This window comes from Crocodylus siamensis, chromosome 5 (genome assembly GCF_052110815.1).
Source record: "Crocodylus siamensis isolate JL-2025a chromosome 5, ASM5211081v1, whole genome shotgun sequence".
Taxonomy (NCBI): domain Eukaryota; kingdom Metazoa; phylum Chordata; order Crocodylia; family Crocodylidae; genus Crocodylus; species Crocodylus siamensis.
The window spans coordinates 183854101-183881263 of NC_143399.1; the positions used below are offsets into that span (position 1 = coordinate 183854101).

Below are 27163 nucleotides of genomic sequence, written 5' to 3' on the forward strand. Positions count from 1 at the left end.
GGAGAACCTATTTATTACTGTACTTGCAGAAATTGATACATTTCTCAAGCAGAGAGAACTTAATCTGGCTTTTACAGCAAACAGATCCGAATGTAGTAAAGCATCTCGCAATTTTCACTTACAAGGCTGAGGTGATTGGAGTTAATTACTGATATGAGTGAAACATTTTAACATTAGACTTGATTTTATTGACTCAATTGTGGAACTATGTACAACAATATTATAGATTCATGTCTCGATTTACTACTGTATTAGTAATGTTTTTGTGTTGATGGGCTCTATTTTTAGTATAATATTTGTAATTCGGTTACCTTGTTCAAACTTATTTATATTATGGGTGTATGTGTGTTATGTCATCTTCGGGAGCCTGGCATTTAGCCAGAATCCTTAATAATAAATTATTTAAATTGGGTAATACTATTAACCCCACCCTTATCTATATGGCTGAAGCCTCCTTGAGCCTATTTCATTGATAAAGAAGTTATATTTTAAAGCAAATGAACCAGACCAGGGGTTAGATACCTATAGTCACAGGACCAGGTCCAACCCATAAAAAGACTGGATCTGGCCCATGGTAGTTCAGGAACTCAGCAGCATGTTTCAGTTGGGACAGACAGAGGCCTGGTTACAGCCCCATTCCATATTTCCTCTGCAACATCTGCTGAACTCTGTTGGGTGCAGATATTTTTGGTCTATGGCAGGAGCTGAGTTGCAAGCAGCAGCCTATGGCAGCAAAAGGTTGCCAACCACTGAACCAGACTTATTTTAAACATCCCTTAACATTTAATACTTAAAACCTGGTCACATTTTAGGTTAGGAGGAAGCCTAAGGTACACTGCAATCAGCTACCACAATTTAGAAGGTGTTATACCATGGACTCTATCTATTTTACAGACCTATGCTGACATGGCTATAAATCAAAAGGTATGAAGAAGAAAGATCCCTGATACCATACAGCTGTGCCAGCAGAAGCGCCTGTGATATAAGCACAAATGCATCATTAAAACTGAACTTTTACCAGGGTCACTTGCTTTGCTTATGGCCGCTTGTTTGACTACACTGACTGGTACATAGTTTTTACGGTAAAGTGTTCCCAAAGCGGTAGGCATAGACTGGGTTATAAGGCTTATTTAAAAATCATGTTACCTCACATGATCTAGAAAATAAGTTTTCCTAATCTAGACAGAGACATTACTGGCTATATCCACAGCAATTTTAATACTCTAGATGCAAATCTCTAATGTCCCCTTGCTGACATACTATACAGAGCAAATGGCAGGATGTAATTCTGTTAACTGAGACATGGAGGGAATACTTATCTGATCGACAATACACAATGGACACTTCAATTCACAATGAAAAATAACTTATTTTAGTCATATTTAGCTAAATTTTAATGGTTGGTTCCCTTCTCTTTGTCTCCTCTTGCAGGCCTTACTCTCCCGGTCACCACATTTCACATTATTATTTCTATTATGATATTTTTTCCGAAATCCAGACAGTATCCAAACAACAGGAAACAGATTCCAAAAACTGGAAGGCATATAATAAAGATACTACATTATCAGTGATAACTGTTCCCATTCAGTGAGTGACAAAATACCATGGCAAATCAGAAACAGGTGGCAAAGATTTGTAGCAAAAAGATTACAGGCCCTAATAAATAGTTCAGGTTTTGCACAAACCTGTCTAGTATAGTGGTTCTCAACCTTGTCAGAGTCAACTCACCCCTTGGAAAATGCCAGCTCTTAGCTTTCACTTGTTTTTTTTATTAGGGCAATTCTTCTGGATTTTAAATCTCTGGGCTTATCTTGTGACTCATGTAGGTGTTTGCACACTTAATGATGCTGCAATACCCTGGCTGAGAATCACTGGTCTAGAGTGCAGAAGCAGCCGCAATACATCCTCTCTTTAAAGTCTCCAGTGAATACCTGGTATGCACAGGAGGTCTGGGTCTCCTTCTATATTGATGAATTATCCCTCTTCTTTAGACACAAACAAGCTGTAGTCCCATCTGTGATGCTAGAGCAAGTGGTACAATTTCACTGGGTTGTCCAGAGAATGGTCTTCAGAAGGGCTCTCAAATGCAACCCCATGGATCATCTTAAATATTATGGTGGCAGATATAGTACAGTACATTATGTAGAGTGAGCTAGTGGTCTCAAAGCGTGGCAGGCTTTATACGCTGCAAATACTAAGTGAGAGTTGTATGTTTCTTTTGCATTAGGATCTTTTTATAGGACAGCTGAGGTCCTCTACTCCAAAACAGTTTCTGTAATGTGTGGGAGGTCTTGAAACAGTAGTAGATCAGTATTTAATGTTGTGAAGGCTTTGGATGTGAAGAGCTCTGAGGAGGAAGGTTGAATTGCTCTTTTGGCAAAACATGTGAAGCTGTCTGTGATAACGTAAATGAGAGTAAGGATGACTGAACAAATATTTGTACTGAATGCTTTGTCAGAACTGGGGAATTGCTACTGATATGATCTTTGCTTTTCATGTTACTGTTTCTGACAGGCTTACAGACTTTGCAGATGTGTGTTGGCTACTAAATCATTCCTTAAGAATGTTGGCGCTATTCCTGAATCTAAGGAGTTGAAATGTGAAGGACTTTGTTATTCAGCTTATACTGCTCCTTTTGGGGAAAGTCGTTTTAGAGAAATAAGCCTTTACATGCTGGGGAGTGTGGTTTAGTGTTAAAAATACTGGACTGGAAGTGAGGACTCCTGAGGTCAGATTCTAATTATGACACTGACTTACTGGGTAACCTGCCTCAAGCCATCTACCTGTAAAATGGGTATTGTAACTGACGACCGAGTTCCATGGAATTTCAGAGCATTATGCTGCCCACAGGCAAAAATCAGCTAATGTTATTTCAATATATTACCTACAACAAAAAAACCCAATAATTTGGAAAATTTCTAGACAAAAGACACTTTAAAATCCTTACCAGTTAAAATCAAACCAATTACCATAAATCACAGTGCATCTTTGAAAAAAGATCTGCGCTCATACAACAGAATTCCTTAAATTGTTACTGTCAGATTGCTTTGGTGTTTTCAATCCTGGAGTATCTGGAGAAATCTGAAGGAATCTTAAGTAATTTCACCACTGACAAAGTTATACTGTGGTCATGTCTGCATAATTGTGTCTATGTTGCAAATGACCAGGGATCCTGGTTTTCTGTTTGCCATGTAAAAACACGGTAAAACGTGGATTTTCTCATGTTAAAGAAAAAAAATGCAGCTATTCTTTTTTAAATGAGAAAAACACAGGAAACCAAGCAGCATGGAGAGCAGCTCTTACAGCTCCTGGCAGGTAAAGCTTGCAGGGGAGGGGGAAAGAGTTGAGGCCCCCACAGCAAGGGAGGGTGGGACAGAGTTGGGCAGGGCCAGCCAGGCTGGTGCGTGGGGCCTGGGTCTAGGGTGGGAATGTACAGTCACAGGGCCTGGGTTGGCAGCAGGACAGAGCCCTGAGTGGCTTGTCTGGGGTGGGGGGGGAACAGAGGGGGGGCTGCCTCTGCACCACTGCACACGCTCCTGGGGGATCATGTGCCCCCCAGATCTGTGTGCAGGTTGGGGGTGGATGTGGGCTACCCACTGTGGGCTTGGGGCTCTCTGCCCTGCTGCCCTCCTGCTGGGGCCTCCACGGCTCAACAGGCAGGACCTAGTGTGGAAGTGCAGAGGGGAGTGGCTTGGTGCCAGGAGCTCCACACTGCCATGGTGAGGCGCCTCCTGCCCACCTGGCAGCAAGGGGCAAAACTGTGCGCCACCACCCCCAATACTGCTGGGCAGGAAGGGGGAACATCATCATGATGGCACAGGGCTCCTGGGAGCAGCACTGTGCCTCCCCACCTCGCTCTGCCCCTCCACACTGGGTCCCATCTACTGGGCTGCAGAGGCCCTGGGGAGAGAGCAACAGGGTGGGGAGCCGCAAGTCTGGAGCAGGGAGCTCGCATCTGCCCCACTGCCACAGGTTCCACTCTTCCGCAGCAGCTGCTGTTTCCCACGGGCAGCAGCCGGGGCTTCGACAGTGCTCGGGGGGTGGGGCAAGGAGCTGCAGATCTGGGTCCCTGGCACCATAGCCCTGGCCACTGAGGCCAGCAGGGATGGGCGATGAGGAGTGAGGGGCACCAGCATGGCCAGGGGGGATGTGGGTTGGGAGTGAAGGGCAGCGGCATGGGCAGGGCACCAACATAATCGGGGCTGCTCAGCACTACGAAGTAGTGGGGGCTGGAATAGCCGCAGCTGGACCTGCATCCTGGTGAACGAAGGGGGAAAGGGGAACTCTGATTATCCACGATAAAAAATCCAAAATCAAATGCCAATATTTATAGGTATTTAGAACATATTTCATTATAGTGATTGAGGCACTGGTAGGCTTCCAAACTGCTTTAAAATGGTATATATACCAATAAAACATTGTGTTCAGATGATATATATATTAGCAGCGTTTCATTTTAATAATGGAAAAACGTGGATTTGGGGTTTTTTAAATCAGAGAGTGTGTGTTTGTTTTTTGCGGGGGTTTTTTGGGTAGATCAGAGAATTTGTGATTTTTAAACAGAGAAAACCAGGACCCCTGCAAAGTACTGTGATTGTTCCCCAGGTGCCTCTGTTTTCATCCTCCAGAAGCCAACACACCAAACAAACATACCTGGCATATTTTTGTTGCCCCATGACAGGCCTCCTCATCATGGGCACATCTCCATAAGCAGCTGGCAATGCTACAGACCCATCTGTGGTGCTACAGACTGCATGCACCGCACATGCAGGTGTATGCTGTGCTGCTAATTTGTAGCACAGGAGGTTTTTTGATGCCAGGAGTTCCTGGGAAACTGGAGCCTTGCAGGCTAGAGCCATGCTCCAGCTGCTGGTCAGGCTCCATACACCCAGATCACCCCTGCTGGAGCCCCAAAAGGCCCCCAGGTAAGGCCCCAGCCTCCTTTGCCCCAGGCAGGGTAATTTGCCATGAACCAGAGCATGCGTGCAGGGGCATTCCCCAGAGACAACTAGCAGCGGCACAAATATATACCACTGCAAGTCGTTCCCAGGGTACACATGCTCCTGGTTTGTGGGGATACACCTTATGAGTCCACCTGGACTTGTGCTCAGATCATGGATCTCCTTGCCCTCTAGGGAGAAGTGAAGATACAGGGTGTCCAGCCACAGAAGCATTGGCATTTTTGAGGTAACTGCCACAGCAACAGCTCAGCAGGGTCAGAGTTGGGATGCCAAGCAGTGCCACATTAAAACCACCAATATGAGGACTATTTGCAAGACGGCAAAGGACAAAAACTGGACTTCCAGTTGCACTCCAGCCTCTAATCCATTTTATGAAGAGCTGGATAGGATTTTGGCATGGGACAACAGCCTCAACCTCAACTTTGTCTCAGGCATTACTGAAAAAGAAAGAGGGTACCAAAATTTTTGCAGCTGCTCTAATTAAAATGCCCCCCACCAACTCGGAGCATGTGTACATTTTTATTCCTAGGGCTGGTACCCTATTTTGGGCAGATATGAACTGGCATCATTCCAAATCATTCTGCTCCCCTCCCCTTCAAAGGAAAACTTTCTTTCCTAGTTTCCTATCTCATCTGCCCGCCCAAGATACCCTCCTCATTGACCACATCTACATGAGATGCTAACGTGCAGTCATTACTGCACGTTTGTTTAGTACTTGCATAAACAAGTATTAAATAAATGTGCAGTAACCCAAGTTATTGCATAGTAGCGCCGGCTAACTCCTTTGTTGTGGCGCTACTGTGCAGTAGCCTAATATTACTGTACAGCAGGGCTGTGCGAAATTTTGCCGGCTGTTTCAATTCAGCACTGTTTTAACTCATTTTGAGCTTGAAACAGCAAAATTGAATTGAAACGAAGGGGTTTGAAACAGCCTTGAAACAAAACAAGACTAGCTGAAATGTTTCAATTTCAAAGCAGTCAGCAGCCAGGTGGTGGAAGACGGGGAAGAACAAAGGCTGTGCTCTCCCTGCCTCCAAGGGCCGGGCTGTGGGAAGCCTATCACAATGCAGGGGAGTGCTGTGATTGGGCTGGGGAAGGGAACTGAGCCCCATGCAGCGTGGGGCAGTGGGGATTGCACCCCCACCTGGTGAGTGGGGGCTTTTTTTTAAAGCACCAGGAGCTGGGGTGGGCATGGCAACTATGAGGGGGGGCAGGCAGGACATGGGGGGGGCAGGGGTCCTCCCATGGTCCCCTTTCCCCTCCTTCAGCCCCCTTCTCCCCTGCCCCTACTTATCAGCTCCTAGTCCGGCTGCAGCTCTCTGCTGCAGCCACCAGGGACTGTTTGAATCATCAGGTTCTCCAAATCTTTTCTGAAGATTCAGAGAGCTCCGAATTGATTCAGACCTTTTAATTGGTCCCCTGATTCGATTTGGATTCAGAGATTCGGCCACCAAATCAGGCCAAATCTCCTCCGAATTGAATCACCACCTGAATTCAGCCCTAGTGTCAGGTCTGTCAGGCCTACTCACTCACCCCACTCGTAAGGCTGCATGTTCAGCTACTGACTGCAATAGATTGAAAAAAACATAGTATCATCATAACAATGCATTCATTGAGAGTTGAGCATTCTCACATTCCATTATAAAGCACATAGTGCTCTTCAATTACATAAGAAATTAATTCAGTTCATCAACCCTTGCTTATTATCAGCACAAATCCAATTAAGATAGTTTCTTTCCTGGTTGGTCATATGGATTGTGGGCACCTCTGCCACCATTAGGACTGCCTGAAGAAGTGCAAGCACAATTATAAGTCTGGCTTCCTCCTCCTTTTCCCACCCCCACAATGCCTCATATAGGTGAATTGGAATTCTGGCCTCATGCTGTGCAATAATACACAGTGGTAAACCAGAATGCCCTGTTCAGCAGCCAGTCAATCAATCACTGCTAGCAATCTTGGGGAGCTAGGAAAGCTTTCTAACATCATAGTTGCAAAGCACAAAGGACAAAAGTTAAAAAACAAAATAAAAAACTTATCTGCAGAGCCTCCCAAGTCTGGGAAGAGTCTCCCAAGTCCTGGGAACACAGCACTCCAAAACTGTGGGGTAAAAATAAATACCTACGCTCTTACTGAAACTGATCAATGCATAATGATTGATTGCTACTTTTCTTGTCTTTCAGGGTGGCCCTTCCAACATCTGGACCTTCAAGGATACCATCATTAGCCACTACCCAAAGTCTGGCAAACTTGAGAGTGAAGGAAAGAAAAAAAAATGTTCAGTGACCTTGTGGAAGTCTCTGAGAAGCAAGGGAAGGTAGCTCAGAATGGAGGCATTTCTAAGGAATGAGAAGCAAAGAGACACAGAAGCCAAGAACAAGGACCTCCTGGTTACCAAGGAACTGGTGGAGAAGGGGTTTACCTGCGACCCAAGAGACACCAGAAATGGGAATCATGTTAACAGAGTGGAACCAGTATGTTAACTGAACAAATGCAGAAATGGACAGTGGGTGCATCTACACATGCACAGTTACTGCACAGTAACTTAGATTACTGTACAGTAACCAAAAATTACTACACAGTACAAGCGCATATCTACACATGAATGCCCATATTGTGCAGTAATTATGGTGATTTATGCTGCCTTGGGTGTAAATTTGCTACCTGCACCATGACCTGCACATGGCACCCCCTACATAGGCCTACAGCTTGGGTAGAGAAGCTGGGAACTGCATGTCAGCCCTGGGGAGCCCTGCACAATGAAGCCAGGTGGACCCTGCACCCCTTCTCCATGTTCCTGCCACCCTACCCAAGGCTCCCTCCAGCCCCAGCCCTGGGGCACCCACACTCCCGCTTAGCTGCTGCTTTGCTCCCACCTACCCACTTACTGTCACTTCCCCTGTCTGCCTGCTGCCACTCCTTCTACCCCCACCCATTGCCACCTTTCCCCCACTGCTTCCCTACCTGTGGGGCTGGGGTCAGGGCTGTCCTGCAGGCAAGGGTGGGAGCGGACTGCATGCTGTCCCCACAGGAGTAAGCAGGGCTCAGCCCCATGCAAGTCCAGCAAGGCCAGCCCAGGGCTGGGCTGGATACAGTGAATTGGTAGGCACTAGCCCACAGGCTGGATGAAAATCACCTGGCAGGCCAGATCTGGCCAATGAGCCTTATTTTGCCTGCCCCTGTCCTAGGCCTATGGGCCTACACATGCTAATTGGCCAGGCCCAGAAAGCAAATGTGCACACTGGCTGCTTGCAGACATGGGAGGAGGGGGGGGAAACAAAACAAAACTGGTGCTTTACTTTAAACTTGGTGCACTCCCATGCCAAGCCCTGCACATGCCCAGAAGAGGTATTGCGTTAGCTGGACCCGGCTTTCCCAACATCTATATAGATTGGGCACTTTAGTGGGGCTTTTTTTGGTGCTTTAATCTAATAGCTGATTGAATCAGCTGTTAGATAGAAGTGCCAAAAAACCCCACTGAAGTGCCTGATTTATACAGATGCTGCAGAACTGAAGCGAACTACTGCATAGCTGCTTCCGGTAAAGTGTGTTTTTTCCACATCTGTCAGTGCCCACTATTATAAACTGTCACGATCAGGGAAGGATCAGAAGGTGCACAGTGGCATGGACACACCCCACTTTCAGACTTCACCATTGGATCAGTAGCCAGGGACTTCCTTTAAGTTCTCAAAACAGGTAATAATCCTATCCTCCCCACCCCCTTCTTCCCTTCCATCCTCAGGAGCACATCCCCATGCCCCGCCCTGCTGTCCCTACTGTTGCTGGTGTGTGTGTGTGGGTGGGTGTGTGTCTGTGTCAGGGGTGGTGGGGAGAAGGAGTGCTCCAGACCTGCTTCTGCCCTGCTCCAGCTGGGAACAGCAGCAACAATGGGCAGGTTCCTCCTCTCTGCCCAGTCCCCCAGGTGTTTCCTGCCAGCCTGAGAAGAGGAGAACTGCCTTCCCCCACCACGCCTTCCTTCCCTACTGCTGCTGTCCCCTGCTAAGCCCCACAACCAGCCCAAATCATTTCACATGGAGGAGAGACTCCAGAGCTGTTGCAGCCAGGCTCAGTAGGTGGGTTTCCCTGCCCGTGCTTGCTTCTAGGGTGGAGGTGATAGGGCAGAGAGGAAAAACTCATTCTCTGACATCATTGTTCTCACCTAGTGGGGCAGGACAGGCTCCAGAACAGGGATGGCCCACAGGCCAGTTCTGGCCTGCCAACTGATTGGATCTAGCTCGCAGGGAGTGTCTGCCAATTGGTTAGATTCAGCCTGTGGCTGCCCCTGCAGCACACTGCATGGGGCCGTCTTGTCTGAAGCAGCCTGCACTGTGCTGCAGCCTGTGCCTGCTGGTCTAGCCCCAGGCAGCGTGCAAAGCTTCTGGGGGAGCTGCTCCCGATGCAGCTGCAGCCACCTGGGTGCTGCTTATCTCTCTTTGCCTCCAGTGGTGGCTCCTCCTTCTGCTCCAGCTGTGCTGCTATGGTCTGGGAGGAAGCTTAAGCCAGGTGGCTCTTGCCCCAGCTTTAGCATCAGCTCCCATCCACCTCGCACCTACTTAGCTGCCTGCACCAGGCAGGTGGTGTGGATGGAAGGCAGCTGGCAGCTGGGGCTGGAGTTGGAGCTGGAGCACAGAGGCAGGAAGAGGGGCTGTTGCTGGAGGCAACAGGAGCTGAGCAGCAGCCACACTGGGAACAGCCTCCCTGGTAAGCTTCTCATGCTGGCTGGGGCCAGGCTGGTGGGTAAGAGTTGGAACATGACATGGGCTGTCCTGGATGGGGCTGGACCCCATGTGGAGTGCCACAGGGGCAGCCACGGGCCACACAGTCTGGGTGGGCTCTCCTGCATGCACTCCCTGCCTCCTCCTCTCTCCCCTTGCCCCTGGCCCACTCCTGGGACCTAGTGCCTAGGCAGTGCCCCCCACACCCTCCCACAGGGCAGGGGTCACCCCGAGTCCCCATCCCGTGATACTAGCCTCACCTGCCCATCTTGCTCCCCCCACCCACCTGCAGCCCCATACCACATAGGGAATTTTGCTGAGCTATTGTGGGGGGGGAGTGGGAAGGGGGGCTGCTGACCTGACCCGCAACAACTCAAATGTGGCCCCTGGGTCCAAATAATTGCCCACCCCTGCTCCCCCTCTGTGCCCAGATTAACTCAGGACAGCAACAGTCCCTGAATGGGAGGGGAGGGGACATGCTGCTGAGGATGGGGAAGAAGGAAGACAAGGGAGTGGGAGAAATGGGATTCTTACCAGATTTGGGAACCTAAAAAAGTTCCTCACTTTTGCCTCATGGTGGTTGAGGGGAGAGCTGGGAGAAGGGGTTTGGCCACCTCTGTAGTGCCAGTCACTGCTCCTGCACCCTGCCTTCACAAAATCCTGGAGCCACACATAGTCACGACAGAGCACAAAGCATGCACAACACCCTGGAAAGCAATACTGCACAACACCCCAGCTGACTGACAGCCACCATCCTATTTAAAGTTAATGCATATAGGGACAGCAGGATGGGGGAGGGGATGTGCTCCTGAGGATAGAAGGGAAGGAAGGGGCTGAGAGAGGGTGGGCAGAGTCACAAGAAGCTGTCACATGTCCAGAACATGATGTCCTTTTCTCAAAGGTCACAAGACATTCCTGATAACATCTGCCTGGCAACTGTTATTTAGGTGCTGCTCTGGAAGGCTCAAGGCAGGTATTACTTGGATGCCTCAAGCTTTCTGGTTAGCAATCAATGTCTATCTTTCAGTCTCCTGAAGGTGCACAGTATTCAGCTTACAGCTGTTTAGACAACAGTTCTTTTTAATGATCCAAATGTCTAGAAAATGGCTTAATTTGAGTGTCAGCGGGGTCTCACAATAAAAGGAGGAACACTGATGTCATTAATGTCCAAAGCAGCTGCAGTAGAAAATCACCACTTGTTTTTCAGAGAAAGTGAGTAAGAGCTGAAAAGTCTAGCACCAAACTTCTCCAGACCAACCTGCACTAATGTCGGTTAACCTACAGCAATGGTTGACCAAGCCCTAGAGCACAATGGAGACCCTTTCCATGAACACTGAGCCCTTGCACGGGGGCAAACAACAGGAATATGGGTTCCATCCATCAGACCAGAGCAGCTGAGGAATGCCACATGTCCAAAGCCATTAGTAACTTCCTGACAGCTGGCAATCCTTACAACACATGGTGATAGTACCTTCTTAAAAATCAGTGTGCATCTCCATGACAACAGCCCCAATACCACACCAAATTAGTTAGCATCCGACTGGCAGCAACCAGTGTTTGCAAACTTCCAGATGGTGAAGACCACATGTTTTTGAACTCTACAGAACTCCAGGAACTTGCTTTCTTGCATCCTCAAGATTTCTAGCCAGTGCTGCAGCACTGCAGCACACTCCACTGTCACCAGCTGATGCTTGTTCCTCAAGCCCAGATATAGCACTCCACAGAGTGAATCTATTCCTCTTTCGAAGTTTTAGGTTTTTCAAGCTTTGAGAAGCTTCCTGAAAGATCAGGTGCTAAGTCTCCTTCTCTTTGTTCTCTGGATGCAGCTGCAGAGAGGGAGGGGGAATACATGCTGTTACTGCCAAAACTGCCTAACAGTGCAGCCTTCATCTTACAGAGCTCCAGCCATCAGATAGTGACACATCAAATACACCTGCTGCATCAGCCCAGCTACTGGCATTATAGTGCTGAGACTAGTTTAGTCTCCAGGGCTCTGTTAGATGTCTGAAAATGGTTCTTGCTGCCCAAAAAGGGGTTTATCATGGAATGGTGAAAGAAGAATCATAGGATATCTACAGAATGACCACATAAGGAAAACAGTGACTTTTGGCTAGCTTCTGCTATATATACCACCAGGCACTGCAGGTCAATCCCACAATGCGACGAGCCCAGCAGCAGCACAGAAGATTGGAGGATACCTGCTCACAGTGCTAGGTGCCTGCCTTAGAGGAAATCTTCAGAGGAGTCATAGAAACAATTACTTTTACCAAAGTAAAAGCCAGCTGTTTGTTTGGATGGGCCACCACATGCTGGTTTATACAAAGCAATTGCATCAAGCAGCTTCACTTTGGAATAATTTGCCTGGAAATGCCTCAGGTAATCAGATACTAGGTTTTAGCAATGGATTATGATAATTTACAGTGGTTATTGGAAGACCTGGGCTTTTTTAGGCTAAACTTTTAATACTTTACTTTTACTGAAGAACTTTTGAGATTATAAAAAATGAAATCTTTAAAACCAACATGAACCAGTAATTCTCTGAAAATGCTTGATAATATAAAACCAACAAATATGAGAGTATGCTAAAATACATCTGTGTCATTGTTTCATAGAGGGAAAAAAGAAAACCAAATTGTGCTTTCTTTCCATTCCTAGAACTAAAATAATTTATGAAAAACTTAGCAAAAAAGCAGTCATAGAAAAATAGACAAAATTTACAATAAATTTTCTTCAAGGCTGTTATTTTAAAAATGACGAATAAAATACCTATATTACATATAATAGAATTCATTTGTGTTTTACAGAAACAGTAGAAAGTTCTCTTTCATATACACTAACGCTCAAAATTAATGCATAGTTTTTCTTTAGCTACACTACTACTGTTCTTGTTTCAGCAGAGATGTACAAAATGCATTCCTCTGTGACACCATTTTATTTCATAAAACATGGAAAGGATGCCCTCCATTGGTTACATGAATATTGTTCATTTATGTTGGAAACAAAACAAAAAAAAAGAACAAATTTCCAATCAACACTTGTTAATTTGAAACAAAAAAATTCTCCCTCATTGAAACCAGATTGCAGTGAAGAAGGCATTAGTCTTCAAGGTCATGTGGTGTTGGCAAGACTCAAAAAAACTTGTAGTCCAACTTGCTTGTATTCAGCTGTGTTTACTTAGTCTTAACTTGACAAAGTCTGCCTCTGATTATACATAGCAGTCATCTGCCCACAGATAAATAGATATTACACAAACGTTTGGAGGAATGACATTTGGCTACCATACCTTTTGGAATAATTTACTCTGCATCCTGAACTTAAAGCACCAAAATGATTCATAATGTTTTTATGATCCAAACATAAATATTTCCACTTAAAAAATAGACTGACCTCAATGACCTTTATGGATTTTACACAATATGTTACTCACAACTCTTTGTTATGTATTCTGTATATTTGTAAAAAGTAGTTGTAGACTGAGTAAATGTCCAATCCTACCTGACTGAAGTCAATGGCAAAACTCTCTTTCTTTGATGGGACAGAGCCCAGAATTTGCAATGCAAACGGAACATAATGTCGCAAGAGAAATTACTTTAACTCTGTTTTAAAAGAAGTCTTTGTAACATAACATGCATGTAACTGTATATTACTCAGCTCTCTCCAGGGAAGAACTCTTTGATTACAGCTTATGTTAATGGAAAAAGACCAAACTTCATTGCAGTTCCGATGTGTACTCTAATTTAAACATACCTTATTTATTTGGCTGTCTACTATTTATACAATGAAAAATTAGCATATTTCTCATTCTTTTGGGTACTAAAATCCAAACTACATTTTCTCTTCACATCAAGCAAATGTTGGCCTGATAACATTTACACTTAATGCTTTTCTTTTAAAGCAGGCCTGGCACTTGAAATCAACATAATTTTTTCTCAATTAAAAACAATACTGGGTCCATGTATATGGTTTTAAAATTACTCTGGCATAAGATCAAATGTTATAAATAAATTATAATTCTTAGCACTCACTTCCCAACTGATACCTTCCTCCTAACACTTCTATTCCCACATCAATACCAACCACAAAAATCCTCCTACTTAAAACTGCTTAAAAAGGGGGCCGAACCAGAGACACTTGAAGTCCACCAGGGACCTCCTTATTGCAATTGATTTAATGTGGACGAATGCTCAGACACTGAAATGATGGTTAGCAGCATAAAACCTTAAAATAGTTTCCACAGATTGGTTATTGGATTTGGCAAAATTAACAAGCCTTCAAAAAATTATCTTTTTGATCAGAATGTTAAAATAAAGAGCCAGAAACTGATGCAATAGAAAGCATATGGTACTCACTTAACCAGTTTTCCTATCTTTGATAAAATATTCTTCTTAAAGAAAATGAAGACATTTGTTTACAAAGATCTAACTTACATGTTTATAGGACAAATATGAACGTTTCTAGATGGAACAACTATACCTCAGTTATTTCTTCTCATTACGCCTTGATTTGAGTAAGAAAATTATTATAAAAATGGAATGTGTTTTGGATGTGAGCAGCTGTAAGGAGAGAAAACAGATTTCTATCATGTGGAACAGCACAATGAATTCTTTCTTTTGGGGCTGTTTTCTTACAGAGACTACATATGAAGGCTTCATTAGGTCGTGATGCAAAACTGCATGCTTTTGAAAGTGTTCTGATTACACACAGCTAAAAGGAGTAAAAGGCAAATTGAATCCAGGAAAATGAAGCAGTACTGAAACCTCATCAGCAGCCCAACCACATGACAAAACCAGAGGCATCTCCAAAGCCACTGGTACAATTCCCTGCCAAAAAAAGAAAGGCTGCTGCAAGAAAAATAACTTTCACAGCTTGATATCTAGATTCTATCCAAACAAGGAGTAGAAATAGTACTATATAGTGGCTGGGGTAACCAGAACCACCCACTCACCACCATCAATTGTGTTTTTAAACCAGATAACTTTTGTTTCTTTAAAAAGCGATGGGGGACAGGGAAAGAAACAAAGCCTTTTGTTGAAGTTTTGCCGAGGCTGAAAATTATAAGTATAAGCTGCTGTGGCAGACATATCTATGCATATATTTAATCAAGTATATAGGAATGTAGGATTTGCTTTGCCAGATCAGACTACTAATCCATCTGTGTGATGGCCTTCTGTACAAGTAACCAATATCTATTTCAGAAGAAAGTAAAGACCATATAATGCTTAGTCCACTCTGCAATGGGGCAAATTTTTTCTTTGTAAGTCTTCTGGATGATGATAAGAAACGTTTTAAGACTACAGATCTGATTAGCAGAGGTGACAGAAAAAAGTATTTTAGGATCAAGTTTCAAATGTTTGGAATGGATTAGAGAGGGGCATCCAAACCATTTTACAGTAGCCTGAAAGTCAGGCTAGAAATTTCAAAATAGGCCATGGTGGGAGATGTTCAATCTCTTCAACATTTGGGCTTGGTTAGGTGTTTCTCATGATATTTCAGTATTTGTACTTCCAGCCAGATCAGGAAGTGCAAATGTACTGGGAAACTGGGAAATTAAGAAAAAAAGTTAACTGAGCATTTTTCCAAATTCTGCATAGGTTCAGGTTTTCCTTGAGTTCTGAGCAAAGTTTTGGACTGATTTGTATTGTATTTTAACTTGGTCACACCCATCTCCAGGGAAGGAATGTGCTTGCTTTGATCCTGAATTACATGTAAAAACTGCTGACCTGCAGTGAATAGACCCAGAGGTGGATTCCAGTAGCAGGATAGTGTAATATATTTCTGGAAGGGTAAGCACTTTGTAGAGGGAAAATGTTGCATCTTGCCCCATAGGAATTCTATGCTTGTCAAGTTTTCTACAGGGCTCTTACACCCCATTCAACACATCCATCCACTCTCTACCCCTTTCAGCATTTTCTCACCTTGTCTCCTCCTACTAACATTTCCCTTCTCTCTTCCTCTTTTTCCCCTTATCGCCACTGCTTATATCCTCTTCCCCTTGTCCTCTTCCCAGCCTTCTTCCTTGTTTATCTTGCCCACAGCTTTTCACTGTTGAGTATGTTACTTCCCTTAATTGCTGCCTGTTTGCCTTTTGTTTTTGCACCTTCTCTGTGCTTTTTTCTCTCTTTTTGCTTCATCCCTGCTTTCTTGCCAGAGTAGAGCTGAAGTGACACATCAATGACACCATACCTGAAGAGAGTGGGTAAATCCTTTAAGTCCATAGTCGATGCTAAAAGTAGGAAATTGTTTGAAAAAAGAACTAAATGACTATACCATTCACTGCCCCAGATCAACAAGTGCAGCTTTAACTGACAGCAAAGGGAATTCAGCACATGAATCGGCTCAATACATATGCTCAATCCCAGTCACTCACTGTAGGGAAGCTCCAAATGTGATTATAACAAAAATCTTTCCTCCTCTGATACTCCTGATGGTCATCGAAGCTAGATTCACTCTTGGACTGGACACTATATTAGAGATGGGGTGGGAGAGCGGGGGTGGCTCTCAGAACATATAACAACCTGTGCTGAGGTTTAAGAGTGAGGTAAAGGCCTATAACAATACTCAGCACTCCCCCAACTTGATTTCTGCTCTGTCATAAGGCAGAAATGCCAAAATACCATAACAGAAGATACTTGAACGGGGTATATAAAGAGGGTTTATAAATATCATAAATAGTGAAAATCTTGTGAAGCAGCTTTTTTGTCTTAGACTTTCAAACAAAGGAAATCAAAATCACTCCTAGCATCAACTTCACTGCAATCAGCAGAATGCCTCCAAGCATGAATTTGTTGCTCAGAAGGGTACATCAAGCACAGCTCTTCTGAGCCTTCTGAGCTTTGCCCATTTCTACAATAAATATTTAATTTCCACTGGAAGCAGACTGAACAGAAGTAGTGTGCTAGGAATCATGTTTATGCCCCATACCCAGGAGAAACTACTCTGGAACATTTTTTCATGGTGAAAATATTACCCCTGTAACACTGCCAAGACATAAGTTCTATTCCGCCTCCAGCCAGTGCTGGTTGGGCAAGTTAAATCAGCCTAAAGATTAGTCCAACTTGCACACCCAATTTTTCAAAATTTTCTCTTGTTTTCTTTGTCTCGCCCCTTTTATTTCACTCAGTGCTTTTTTGCTGCTGCTCTCTTTCCATCTTCCCTGCTAGGCAACTGCTTGCAAGGGCAGGCATACCAATTCCATGTAAGGAACACAGGAGAGAAGCATTCCATGATTTCTTTATCCACAGTAACTTGCATGACATTTGATCATATATAGAGATTAAGTCATTCATGAATAGGGCCCAAAGGGAGGAACAACTTCAGAAAAACAACCCTCCTTGCTGGTAGTACAGCATCCAGAAATTCAGTCATTACTGCCACACTTACAGTTTGTAGTCTGTCTGGCAAAGTGAGGAATCTAACTAAAGGCTCTGTGGTTTAAATAAAATGTATCTACAGCAGCTTGGATCAATGTTTAAAAATGTTCCATGTTATTTTAGTCCAAGGACAAGCTTTTAAAATTAAAAGAAAACTTTGGCTTTAATTACAGATTAAAAGTGAAAGTTGTTTAAAAAAGAATGCGTTTTCTGAGCGGAACAGTTACAGAAACTATTTAAAATTTAAAATTCATTCTTTTCTCCCACAGCATGTAACAACTCTCCCTATAAATATTTAAGGCAAATGTGTGAAAGTGATTAATTTATGAACAATTTTGAAGGTGCTTGTGCCATTGTTGTCATGGATCTTTGGCATAAATTTACTTTTTCCACAATTTAAGTCTTCATGCATTAATAAATGTAGGATTTTTGAGGTACCTTATTACAGACAAAAAAGGAAGCCACAGCAGGAAAGTTTACCTCATTTTCATAATTCAAAATATTTGCTGTTAGGTATGTGCAATGTAGCACATCACCACTGTTCACAAAAATGTCAAGAGCTTATTCCAGACATAGCTATTAGCAACTTGATCTCAAAATGGTTAGGTGCTACAATGGAGAAGCTGCTGCTCTTGGGATGATTTTCAACAACAATGGCCCATCTGAAAATCATTAGTGCATAGCAGTGGATTTTCCACATGTTCATATGCTGGACAAGCAGGTTGCCCTTGAAGTATTGTTCCCTGGGGGAAGAAGGAAAACCCAGAGAAAAGTATTCTATTGTCAGAAAGCTGTTTAGCTAGAGCCAGACAAAAATATGGTCAAGTATTCACTTGGCTGTGCTTCTGGCAAAACTAAAGGGTACCAGAATGGAAACAGCTAATGAAGACAACAAATAACCAGGTTCAGAATGAAGAAGGACATAGGGAAACAAGAGGTGATTTCTATTTTTTAAAATTTGGAAATGGGATTAAATATGTAAATCTCTTCTGCACAAATCCCAGCACTGACCTTCACAACTTTAAGGCCAAAAGTTTTGAAAAGGCTTTTGCTCTGTGGAATATTGCTATTACATTTTCAGTCAGTTATAGCTGAAGTACCAGCTAGAAATTATTGAAGTAACCTAAGGAAAAAGGGTAAGAAAATAAGCATGCAGTATTTGATATTTAATGCCCCATTAATCGATAATTTGGCATGAAGGGAAAAAAAGTTGGCAAAAAGGAATGGAATTCTTAGGTCCTTGTTTTACTTTAAAAAAATCCCAACAGGCTTCACTTAAACAATGAACTTTAGTTTTCCACTGGAAAGACAAAAAGAAAATCTTGGTCTAGCATGTCCTGCCACATGCCTAACTACACAGTAAAATAGTATGTACTTGGATTCCAGTCACATTTCAGAAGTGTAGTATTTATTAGCTACTCTGTTGCCAAGTTCCACTATTATCATTTTATTATAACTAAGATATATTTTTACTAAGTAAATTATATTTAGCCCCATAGTTTAAGCAGTCCCTGTTTTGAAGGTATTAGAGTGTCACGTACAGATGACATACAATATATCAGGAATTTGTCGTTTTCTTTTTGCTTGCACTCCGTAAACAGTTACTCTATATTTGCGATCTTGAGATATTTGATTTTCTTAAAATCCAAATACAGCTGGAAAGACATATAGGGGGTCTGGGAGCAAAGCTGACCCAACCTAAGATGAAGTGGTTGCCATTACAGAATAACCTGCTGCAGAGACACTCCTGCTGTGGCAGATGTGCAACCAGAGGGCTCTCGCAAACAAACTCTCTACAAAGGAAAGCACTGCTGTTTGTTTCAGAAACCTTATATTACCTCATCTTTATTTCTGCTTGCTTAAGCCATGCTGGTACTGCAGCCCTAACTTTATTGTAAGCCCTTTCTATTTTGTGTAGCCCCAGCAGGGGGCAGGGAAATGAGTCTCAAAGGTACAAAATGTTATTTGGTGGTAGGTGGAAGTACACTCTTCTCCCAGATCGCCACAGAATTGAAAGAGTAAAGGAGGTGACAGCAGTAACATTTCTTATAAACTCTATTCACATCTTGTTGGTGTCTAATGGTTTCATTTAGCTTCTACACAAGAGCCAGCAGCCCAATGCCCAACAGATCTGTTATCGTCTTCCAGAATAAATTTGCCAACTGGCCCAAGCAGGAAAACATACAAAATGTCTATCTGGAATTTCTTATAGGAGGAACTTTCCGTCTTCTCCCCACCCTGACCGCTGCTATATATAGAAGGGGCACATCCTCTGCCTCCTCTTCCCAAAAGATTCCTATTAAGCAGCATATGACAATAATTCTAAAGGCTGATGGGCCACCCTGGTATCCTCCTGCTTAGGATCCCTTGCTCCACATGAAGCTGTTTGCTGGGATATAAAATTGAGGAGTAACATGGTTTCTTTACAACTTTTCTGCAGGTGCTATCAATCAGTGGGTGGAACTACTTGTTGGGATATCAGGGAAGTACTGAGCAAGCTTATTGCTTCCCTGACATCATTGTCAATAACAAGTCACCGACAATGACCCAGGGGAATTGGAAGGCTTAGGTAACCACATGAGGAGTGTTGCTGATGCAGCTGCTTCTGAGAGGGAAGGAGCACTTTTAAACAGTGAGCAGCTTCTGCAGCTGCATAAGGAAGACAAAGCTTTTCAGAATAGGACTCAGCAGGTATAGAAACAATACAGGGCTGAATAAAAGTCTGTATTCACTGCTTTCTTTTAGTAAAAGAGAAACAGGCAGCTTCTAAATATGATTCATTACATTTACTGAGGGTCAGAGCCTCTGATCCATAAGCAAACTTCTCATCGAGAACAGCAGGAGTTCAGCAAATGAATCCAGAGAAGTACATACAGTTTGAAATGCATACAAATGCTGCACAGTATAATAATGTTGTGTTCCCAGAGGCCTAAAATGTCAAAAGAAACAAGCAATTTTAGGTGGCTTCAATATTTGGTTTGTCCAGCTTAAGACACCTAAAAGAGGTCTGGTATGCAAAAATGCAGAGAACCTTTCTCTGAAAATGTAAAAGATGTTCCTTTAAAGGTATCTCACATTGAGCACCTCAGTCATTTACTGTCTTTTGAAAACTGAGGACGGAGCCAGGGGTGGTGCTACAAAAGCTCAATAAAGGAAACAGAAGAAAGCTGACATATTACAGAATCTCTGACGTACAAAACAGATCATTATGAAAATATGTACATTCTATGCCGTTTCAGCCATAAGAAAATTATTAATAGAGGTAGCATTAGATATAAACTAGAAGTCAGCAACAAGAACCCTGATAGATAGCACCGGATGCAGGACAATGAGGATTTATTTTATTTTTTCCTTACTCTAAATTTAAAAAGCGAGCACTTCTTTACTACATTTTAGCTACATTTTTTGATTTCTGCAACCTTCCACCTTTGCACCATATAAAGCCAACCACAGAATCTCATTTCCATTTGAGTCTTTACTCTTGGCTCACCCCTATTTCCACTGACATGAAAAGTAGAACTCAGCCCGTGATAAAATCATTTCAAGGTAATGGGTGAGGCATAATAATTCATGGAGAGAAATAAAACACTGGGCAACATTTCTTTAACTACTGCAGTGGTTCTCAATATTGTTAGACTCAAGACACCCTTGGAAAATGCCAAATCTTAGCTTTCACTTCTTTGACCATAGAAAAATAATAAAGCAATTCTTCTGTTGCAAAGAACTCAGAAATACCACAACAGGTCAGGATGTTTTTGGCAGCATGGATTCCCATTTGAAATCTCTATATTTAACTTGTGAATTGCATGTAGGTGGCTGTACACCTCTGTGCTAAAATTGTGGCACCCTTAAAAAGATATCATGGCACCCTGGCTGAAAAATCACTTATCTACTGAACAGTCACTGCCAGGGATAGCAAATTACTCATACCTGAAACAGTTACTGTAACTGAAGGACAAAGCATCAGACTTCAATACATTATTATATTTGACTGCTAAAGAAAAAAACATAGTTGAGCATAATAACTATATGTAACAACTACCTTCTCTGCAAATATCTGCAATTCTGTAGCATTTATTATATACTTCCAATTTGAGAGGTATTACTATATATTCAACATGGTTGAGAGTCAATGTCTAACTGGTGGCCTGTGGGCTCCATGCAGCCTTTGAGAGATTAATGTGCAGCCCTAGGGCTGCCATCTGGCTGCCATTCCCTTATTCACTCTGTATGCTATTGCAGCCAGATTCTCTAGTGTCCCCCTTCCTACTCTGACTTTTGCTTCCTACTACCACCCTAGGATAGGGGTGCACTGATAGAGATTTTTGGGACTGATACCGATACCCGATTTTTAAAGACACATATCGGCTGATACCAATCCAATTTCTGATATGCAGCCCAGCAGCTTGAAGAGCACTGTCCAGCTGGTAAGTCTGTTGTTGTGGAAGGGGAGAGGGAAGGGAAGGGATGTGTGTGTGGGGGTGCAGATTGAGGATCCTGCGGTAAAGGAGTGGGGCTGGGGCAGGCACTCTTCAGTTGGGGCAGGGGACAGAGCCATGGCTCGTCTGAGGGGTGTAGGAAAGGGGGGTGGCTCCCACCACTGCACATGCCTCAGAAAGGCTTGGGGGGAGCATGTGCCCCCTGATCTGTGCAGGGCAGAGCAGGCTGCCACTGTGGGCTGGACCTGATACTATGCCTGGCTTCTCCTGGTGGGGGCTGCGCCAGGCTGTGCTCAGGGCAGGGGGCAGTGGCACTGGGAGGGGAGCTGCAGCCACCCCAAAATTTGCCATAGCCCCTCAACCCCCTGCTCCCAGCACCACCGCCCGTGGCTGTGACAGCCCAGCTCTATGACAGTTATACCAATCAATACCATTAAAGGGTGAGACTTCTAGGTTATATGACAAATCCATGCTGTACTGTGCTGTGTTATTCTCATAAAAAGAAACTGTGAGCTGAATTGTGCTCTAAGTTTCATTTCAAATGAAAACAGGGTTTTACTGCAGTCAGGAACACAGTTGCAATTTTACCTACAAAAATAAGAAGAGGACTCCTGTAGAATAGTCTTATCTGAAGACAACTCAAGGAAGTTAGTTTTTTATTAATAGCATACTGCAATCAATGGAAATACCTTCTAATTAGAAAGCAGTAAAAGCGCAGACAGAAGAGCAGCTCCCCACTGTGACTTACGGTGCTTCCCAGGAAGCGCCATGAGTTACAATGATCTCCCAGACCCACAAGTTTGCTGCCAGGTCCTGGATTTTAGGGAATTCAGCTGCTGACTGGGAGCCTCCAGCTGATCTCCCCTAGCAACATCCTGCCTCCCTCCCAGCCCCAGCACTGTTTTCAGAGTGGGAGGAAGGAAAAAGAGTGGAGGGAGCTTGTTTTGGGGGTTCGGAGGGTGGGGTGGATGGATTGGAGCTCCCCACCTTGTGGGGGAGCAAGGGAGGTTGAAGGACTCCAATCCACCGTCCAGCACTGGCTGAAAAATACACCAGACCAAACTCCCTCCACTCCCTTTCCCTCCATCCCATTCTGAAAACAGCACCAGAGCTGGGAGGCGCACAGACCCAAATTAGTGAAGGTGCTCCATTTTGGAGTATGTTCATCTGAACCCTCAAGCAATGAGGGTTCAGATTTTCATGGATTGGGCTCTTTTGAAGTGCTCTGCAGCTGTGCACTTCTGTTTGGTCATGGCTGCAGAGTATTTTCAGGGGTCAGACCAGGTGAAAATTATCATGTCTGTTCTGCTCCTTAAGAAAGCAGTGAATTTTAGTGCTTCAGTATAACATACATCACACTACCAACCTATATTCAGTGACACATAAAGCTTTTTAGAACCATACGTATCAATACCTTGGCTCAGTTGAACCAGCCAGGTATATGGAATGGGCTCAATATAACCAGACACATAAGTCTGTAACAGAAGTAGTATATTTGAGATGCTAACGTAATATGCAAAGCGAGTCTTTACAAGTAAAGTCACTGAGAGAGAGAGGAAATGTCACAATGACCATTTATGCTTGCTTTTTGCTATCCATGCACCTCACTGCAGCAACTCCTATTTGCAGAACAGGGATCTTGGCCTCTATTCTCACTTGGATTACAGCAGCTTTTTCATGCTCCACCACTGTGATACTGCAGTCGGTGTGAGGAGACCACAGAAGTTTCACCAGAGCAGAGCAGGGTTCTTGGTTGGGCAGAGCTGGCATAACAGCATCTACACTAGACCTTTTCCCCTTTAGCTGGTGAATGGGCATGGCTGGGGGAGAGGAAACAGGCCAATGGCTTCCTAAACCTAATCTTCAGATATTGTTGGCTCCTTGAGATGGCCAGCAGACAACCCATGTGAAAATATACCTCAAATGGTCTAATTTGCATTGGTGGCAGGGGAAGAGTTATCCTGGATGTGCTCTAAACTGGGCTAGGGAGAGAGCAAAGACAACTTAAAGGCTCCACTGCAATTATGATCTTTTCCTTCTCCCTCATTCTGAGTTTCACCAAGTATATCCTGAGACTTTGATCTTTATCCTATTTCTGCAGCATTCAGGTTCCTGTTATTGTTGCAAGGGCCTTAGATGGCTTCAATCACTTTAATAGCAAAACTCGCATTCTTCAGTGGGGCTAAGATTTCATTCCTTGTCTTTATATCAGTCTAAAAAGTGTCTAGCACATTGCTATCATCAGGAAAACAACAAGAAGAGTGTGTTGTAATACATTAAAAAAAAATCTGCCAACAAAAAGAATTTGAGGCAACTCACTTCTCCAGAGCCAGTTCGTGAAGAGCCCTCATTTTTCCAACTAGCTGGACTTAAGTTGACAAATAGTAACTGAGAGGGGAAAAAAAAGCAGACAAAATAAAGAGCAATGGAGAAACCAACAACATTTAACTTGAGCTGCAATGGTGTAAATCTGTCAATGCTCACATATGACCACAAGGCCACATTCCAGTTTTAAGCAAGTCTGAGATACTGTAGCTGAGACACTTGGCTAGTACTACCCACTGGAAAGAAAGTTTTTACATTTAGAAATGTAAAACATTGTAACATTCAAGGAATTTTGGCGTCAGTAAGACAGCCAGACTTACTCTCAGTTTCATCTGACAGATGATTTTGAATGTTGCTTTGCCTTCTGCGCATCTGTTGTCTAAATCAATGAGGGTAGGAGGGAGGGAATGAAAACTGGGCCTTGGAATAACGGGACGTTTTTGTATCATAGCTGAGAATTTTGGCAAAGCAGCCCATTCTAATTTGAAATATCAGTACCATACCACAAAATGTGGTCATCATAACATTAGCCTCTGGTCATCAGTGAAAGACTAAACAAAGTCTTAAATATTAAGGTCCAAGGCCACTATGAAGACGTAAAAAGGAAAACACATTTCATGGCTCATTTTGTTTTACCTATTTATGTATATTTGTATTTCTTTTCAGCTGTCACAACTCAATAGCCTTTTCTTTCTCTTACTTTTTGATTTAAATTATCCTTACTTCTTCAAAATTGTCAACAATGCAACTTACTTTTTAAACTTAGTTTTCTGCTTTAAACATTTGTCTGTCTCTTACAAACCTTTTTATTACATATGTTCTGCACATGAATTGAGTGTATATTCCCACCGCCAACATTATGCGAAACAGTAAGCAATTTTAACTGCTACATGTACCAGAAGTCATAAAAGGTATCAAATGATCTTTACCATTGGCTGTTTACTGATATCCAGAAACCTAATCTTTCTTTAATGGCCTAAGTATCTATGTTGGTAACTAGAGAGAAGCCAAAACAGAAACTCTAAATACAAACCCTTCTGAATTTGGAATGAGATGGGTGGATAAGCTTGACTCCAAAACTGCCTTCCTGTTTTGATTACAATTTTTGGTCCAAGCACATGGGGACAAAGAGTACTCCCCCATCAAAATAAGAGAAATACAATACATTGATTTCACAAGTTTTCCATTATGTTGAAGATGTAACTAATGAGAGTTCAGAGCGGAAAAATACAAACCCAATCCCCATCTAAACCTAGTTCGTATACAGATCCAAGCATTGCTTCTTCAATCTATCTCAGCTTGTAACTCCCATCAGTTTAAATTCTCTCCTGGAAGGGACTGTGTGTATATAATACCAGAAACATAATGATTGAAACAGTTTATCGAGACCAGACTTCTGCTGTTACACACGTGTGTGTGTATAGTGTGTACAGCACATGCACATGTGTGCACGCAAGTGTGTGTGTAACAGCAGAAGTCTGGTCTCGATAAACTGTTTCAATCATTATGTTTCTGGTATTCACATTATCAACAAATGGCCTAAAAAATTCAGTTAAACACATAAAAGAGTTTAAAATTATGGTATGGCTTTTAAAAACCACAGACCTACAAAGGGAAATAGGATTTGCTACATCAGATAAGATTACTGCTCCATCTAGTCTGGCAGTGTCTAACACCTGACATTTCAAAGTACAAAGGGAAAAAATAGAGTGAATAAAGCTAATTTGAATTGATTCCTTGGAAGTTTTTAAGATTATAAATTCATTTCTGCCTTGCTATTCTAACTTAAATTTTCAAAAATCCATTAAAAAACTTAACTCCCCAGAAAATAAATGGAAGGTATCCACTTTTATTTTCATATGTATTTGTAGGTCTGTGCAAAGAAGAAAATCCACTGTTTTAAGTGATCACAAGCTTTCACAATAAAGACTGCTTAAAATAATAACATACTGCCACAAATCTATTTGACATGAAAGTTAAAATATTTAATAGTGTAAAGGTGTAATAATCATAGAAAACTTCATGAAAAAATGTTTTGTTAAACTATTTAAAATAGTTTTTAAAAGTTTTACATGGGGTGCATTTTTCCAGGCATCTCTCCTCCTAACTTGATGCCCTGCTTCCATTACCATGTTGAGGGTGTAAAAAGCGAATACAGATGGATATTTTTGGGATATATCTGCTGAAATCAACTAGTCAGAGATGAGAGAAAAAAATGCCTTTTTTTGCCAAATTTCAGACCAGACTGGATTTTTACCAGATCAGTTTTATGCACTTGTTGGGTGAACAGGGTTTATGGAAAACACACCCTTTAATATAGTAGTGTGAACAGCACCACTATACTATTGCATAAAGACATAGGCCAGTCCAAAAGACCATGGTACAAAGAGACTTTACAAAAATGTTACCAGTGATTGTTTTTTTATATAAACATCAAGCAGTGGAAAGAGACTGAACACATAGGAACATGGTTCCAGGTATGAAGCTTTGATTGAGACATTTTCCAGATATAAATGAATTTTTATGGGCTCACCATTCGTTTAAATTTACTGCCAAGAAGTCTAAAAATACTATCCTCATTCATTCTCCTCTGGCTACTGTAGAATCCCTAACCTGGACCTGATCTTCATCCTTCAGTTTTACCACTTGTGTCTGTTCACTTTGATACACTTGTATGCCTGCACATGCATTTTGGTGTGTGCTGATGTGTGTGCACATGGTGACTGGCACCTGTGAAGATGTAAAAACTCACTGGGTATCAAGGGTTTTGCTCACAAAAAGTTCTGTTACCTCTGTATGCAGTCTTAGCATACCCAAGTGCATGCACAAATGTATGTGCACATAGGTCAAGCTGGACCATTTGAAAATCCAGGGAACCAAATGGGAACATTTTCATCAGGTACAGCAAGCGTCTCACCTGCTTAAGCACAGTAAAGCAGCAGTTATTTGAAGCCAGCTATAGGTTTGTCCTGGGTAGCAGAATCTCTCTCTTCAAAGATATAGATTAAGTTAAGTGTGTGATTTCAAAGCCAGTCTCGAAAGGGAGAAATCACACTTCTCCATGGTCCTACTTGAGGTTTCACACTAGCTGTGTTTTATTTTTTTCCCTCACATTTTTTATTTAATTTTTTAAAATCATTTCATATTTCTCAGGTTTTTGGACTCAAATCCTCCCTCTGATGCACACCTGATAGGCAGGTAAGCACTAGAATTTTCTCAGAAATGGGGAAACAGAATCCTGCCTCCCAAGCAGCAGAGTGCCAGTATCTAGGATGACCACTCCGCCCTCAAGCTCCCAGTGTTTGCGGAACTAGATATAAGGCCTTGTTTACAAGTGAAAATAGCAGTGATTTCAC

The 27163-nt window shown here is 42.9% G+C and overlaps 1 protein-coding gene across 6 annotated transcripts in view; it reads right to left on the reverse strand.

Annotated features, from left to right (window-relative positions):
* Positions 1–27163, reverse strand: part of MKX (mohawk homeobox) — a 72136-nt gene that overhangs the window by 24232 nt on the left and 20741 nt on the right. The window contains exon 6 of one of the 6 annotated variants that reach the window (XR_016442339.1): positions 23802–23870. The exons of the other annotated variants lie outside the window; for them this stretch is intronic. The gene's annotated coding sequence lies outside the window, so the exon portion shown is untranslated. The remainder of the gene's footprint in view (positions 1–23801; positions 23871–27163) is intronic. 6 annotated transcript variants of the gene reach the window in all.